This window comes from Acanthisitta chloris, unplaced genomic scaffold (assembly GCF_000695815.1).
Source record: "Acanthisitta chloris isolate BGI_N310 unplaced genomic scaffold, ASM69581v1 scaffold21019, whole genome shotgun sequence".
NCBI lineage: Eukaryota > Metazoa > Chordata > Aves > Passeriformes > Acanthisittidae > Acanthisitta > Acanthisitta chloris.
In genome coordinates, this window is record NW_008690079.1 from 1 (window position 1) to 4,886 (window position 4,886).

Sequence of the window (4,886 nt, forward strand, 5' to 3'; positions counted from 1 at the left end):
CCTCTGCGGCCGCTCAGCCCGTGCTTGCCGGGAGCCCTGGGCGCGGGAGGGCTGGAGCGGGGCGAGCACGAACCCCATCCCCGGGAGCATCAAAAATACCGACGAATTCTAGGCGGTTTATGACCCCCCCAGCCTTCACTGCTTTCGAGATGCCACTGCTCAGCCACAGCGTAAAAGCTGCTGATTTGACCTAAGCAAAAATGACATAGGTGAGGTCCCTCCTGGGATGAGGATGCTGCACCTGCCCAGTGATTAGGTTTGGTTTTAACATCTTCTCTGCCGGCTACTTCAAGAAGGTGTTGACTTGCTCATTAAATGCAGGCCCAGACCTTTAAATCTGACATCATACAGAGAAAAATTGTTGTTCCTGATTTCTTTTAAGCAGCTGAAATCAATCTATTGCTTAATCTCAAAACCACTGGAGTAAATGAGAAGACATTGTAAATTCCAGTGTGGTTGCTGAGTTCTTTGGAAGTTGACTACTTTTGACACAACGTTTTTTTCTCTCTTATTATCTAAATATTGTATGCCTGGATCAGTCCCTACTCCAGCAGGGTTCCCCAGATCCTAACAGTGTTGCAAGTAGACCATGCCTGAAAAACATGGTAAAATTATTTTTCCTGTTGATATGAGTCAAGCCACCAGGTTAGGTGATTCCTGCTCTACAATTGTTAACATTTGTTTTGTGATGGGGTAGGAGTAGTCTTGCACAGTTTGTTAAATGCTTTATGTTTCAGACCCCATTTCCCCCCCTATTTCAACTGGTTTTTGTTTGGATTCTAGTCTTTGTGGGACTGTGACGTATGTGTTTTTCTATTTTGGCAATGCTTTTTCGAAAATCAACAGCATGCATCAGAGAGCTTTCTGTTTATCAAAACACAGGAGATAAAGCTAATCCTAGGTAGTCACATTATTACATGTCTATCAGACCTTAATCATAGATATTTCTTTCTTCCAGATGCAGCTTTTTAAACTTATTGCTCACCCATTAGGTTACAAAGGCTTATTAGGAGCTTTCAGTGTCTTATACACAGATGTATTTTGTGCACTAAATGTAATTGAGACCATCTTTAAAATTGCTTGGGAGAAGAAAGCAAGTGCAAGGACTCAAGAAGGATTCATCCACTTTAGAATGTGGTATCTCTGCTTTTCTTCCCCTCCTTCCCTCCCACACCCAAATTTGGAATTTTTGAAAAATCAAATTTCAATTTTGTGTAAACAGTGTGATGTTTATTTTGATGAGGAATTTATTTAGTTGTAGGATGTTTTAGCAGATGCTACTTTACCAACATTTGATAGGTTCCTGAGGGGTTGATGCTGCTCTCTCTGTTAAGTAAAGCTGCCTCAGTTGGATGTCAGCTCTGCACTGTTAGCTTTGCAATGGCTGTACTGGAAATTGCAGGAATCAGGAGAACGGAGGTACAATACGTTGTAGAGTATTTGTGCAAATCACTGATTTAGGGCATTCTAGCTCCTTTTGACACTTGCCTAGTTGTCTGTTCATTTAAGAGGAAAAAACCCAACATTGTGAGGATGAGTTAATCTACCTATGGTCTGGCCTACTTTCTAGGGGTGCCTCTTTGGAGGCATACTCTTGGAGAATATGTTAGGTTAGAAAAACTTGTTTGACCATGGTGTTTATGATTTGGTATCTCTGTGTAATACCCTCTTTTAAATGGATAAAGTTTTGTGGATCCCACCAGCTAAACAGTTTCCCAGTCTGTACAGGCTCTGGTTCATTTGAAGATGTGGGTTGTGACTGGCATCTGTTCCAAATAAGCAAAGCAAAGGGCACCAAGAAACAAAAGTTGTATGCAATACGCCTTGAAATATGTGCCTTTAGGAAGACTGATGCAAAACAGATTAACTCTGAGGTCAGCTATGACTAGATGTTCATAGCAGGGGCTTCCTTTTCTTACATGTATGGTATTCCAGGCACCGCAGCAGTATGTGCACCTTATAGCTCCAACTCCCAGCTGATGACTCCTGGACACTATGAGCCTGATTTTGAAAGTGGCTTCAGATAATTTTGGTGCTCTAATGACTTTGAGGAAGGGTTTCATGAAACATTTATCCTAAGTGTGTTTACCAGATAAATAATGGGAATTTATTTTTCCTCTCATCCATGGCATCACGAAGGCATTGGCTTGGACAGGACTTCAAGGATCATCTAAGCAGGCTTTTGCTCTGAAGGAGAAATAGTTTACCTAGGGATATCTATTTAAACTATTCACAAACTACCTACCTGAGGAGATTTCATTTACCCAAAGGTAATTTACTCCTGTGCTGTCTCCACTTCTTGAGTGATTCGTCTTTAATTGTCGGGTCTCTCAGCAATGCCTGTTGCTGCTGAATATTGTTGCAATTGCTGCCAGGTCTCCAAAGTAATTGTGTTTGATTGAAGTATCTTGAGTGCTGATTAATTTTCATAGAATCATAGAATCAGCTGGGTTGGAAAAGACCTCCAAGGTCATGGAGTCCAACCCTACTGTGGTTACTAGACCATGGCACTAAGTGCTACATCCAGTCTCAGCTTGAAAACCTCCAGGGATGGTGAATCCACCTCCTCTCTGAGCAGCCCATTCCAATGCCTGACTACTCTCTCTGTAAAAAATCTCTTCCTAATATCCAACCTAAACCTCCCCTGGCAGAGCTTGAGTCTATGCCCTCTTGTCCTACTGCTAATTGCCTGGGATAACAGACCAACCCCCACCTGACTCCAACCTCCTTTCAGGGAGTTGTAGAGGGTGATAAGGTCTCCCCTGAGTCTTCTCTTCTCCAGGCTAAACAATCCCAGCTCCCTCAGCCTCTCCTTGTAGCACCTGTGCTTGAGTCCCTTCACCAGCCTTACTGCTCTTCTCTGGACCTGCTCCAGCACCTCAATATCCTTCCTGAACTGAGGGGCCCAGAACTGTACACAATATTCAATGTGTGGCCTCACCAGCGCTGAGTACAGGAGCAGAATCACCAATTTCAAGTCAGGCTGGGCAATCCTGAATCCATCTGGATTCAGGCTACAGACTGATAAAACTAAGCAAGTCTGCTTTATTTCTCCTGCAGATTTAGAATTTTTAGCAGGGGAAAGAATATAAGGTCAAATGAAAGATTTATTGCTCAATTAACTTCTGTAGGTCTGACAGGTCATTTTGCACCCAGTTGACTTCAACATATGACTTAGTATTGTCCCCCCCTTTTACAGATCATTTCACAATGTGTATCAATAACCAGATTCAACACATAAAGTAGAACTGTAATTAGTGTTGCTGTTGATGGCAAACAATTGGAGCTTAGTGATTATTTCCTTCTATTTGGCACTTGCAAAGCTGTGTCTAAATTACTGTGAGCAGTTTTGGGGTCACGGTACAAGGAAGTCTGAAAAAACAGAGTTAGGCTTTTTGCAGAGGTGTACAGGAAAAGAACAAAAGGAGAAGGGTGCAAATTGCAGCAAGGAAAATATAAAGAGAAAAATATAAGGACAAATATGAATGCATGACTATAAGGAGCATAAAAAAGATACTCTCTTTATGTGAATGTAAGGAGAATATGAATATACAAATACATGAATATAAGGAGAAAAACCATCACTGTAATGGTGGTCAAGCACTGGAACAAGTTACCTAGGGAAGTTGTGGAATCTCCATCCCTGGAGTTCTTAAAAGTACAACTGAACAAACTGCTCTGTGATTCTGTGATAGACTAAGAAATGCCATTGCAAAATTATCTGAATGACAAAAGTAACTAGAAAGGAAAAAGTATTCAAATTATGAGTTTGCAGACCATATTTAAAATCACTGACACAAGAGATTTTTGTTCTTATCTGCAAGTCATTGACCAAAGGACACAGATGTTCCAGGTTGTAGTGTGGTGACAATACATATCTTCTTTTAGGCCTAAATAAAAAAGTCAGTAGTGATTAATTCTCAGATTAACAGTGGCTTACTGATGTGGTGTTTGTATCTTTTCAGATTGCCTCTTTCAGGGTGATGAATTACTTAGACATCTAAAAACCTTCCCTGGCTACCTTCATTCCCTTGTTCAATTATTTTCACTTTGGGCAAGGATGTTGTTAATCTATTATCGTAACATTTTTTGGAGGCTGGATTTTTTAATGGAATTGATAATGAATTTTATAAAACTGTAACCAAGACAGATTTTAAATGATGATTTTATAAAAGCACATAATTATTGATAGTGCAGAATAAGTGCTTGACATTAGTTGATGGTATTTACTATGTGTGATTAATTTGTTTGTCTCAGGCAGATGTTTCTGCATAAAGATGATTTAATACAAAATATTACTCATACTTTTTTCGCAACTAGTGTTTCATTTATTTAAATTTGCTTCATAGTCTCTTTTGTTAGAGAATTCTGGGACATTTTTCATCAAAACTGATTTGATATCTAAAACTGCACATAGCATCACAATTTATTATGCGGTGTTAAACTAGATTAATAGCATACTGAATAATGAAAAGCACTGTTGTTGTCCAAAATATTTACATTCTGATAATAATTTATTGTATTACACTATCCTTTAGTAGCATAAAGCGTTTTCATCTATAAAAGTGATCTAGGCTGTGTCATTAGTGAACTGACAGTGTAAATGACTGGAGTGGGATAGTTGAAATTAGGCATTTGTTTCATGACAATAGTTGAGAATGCCTCTTCAGAACATGTGAATTTGTTTTCCCAAGAGGAAGTAATTTAAACACATAGTCTCATGTATCATGACTTCCACGATACTTTTTAAATTTGGATTTAAATGATACACAACAATTAGGGCAAATTTTGTGTGTCCCACCCCAAAGATGTTTACAAAATCAGGAGTCTTGCGGGACCATTCTTTTTCATCATGCTGATATAATTAAGTCATGAGATATGCTGCT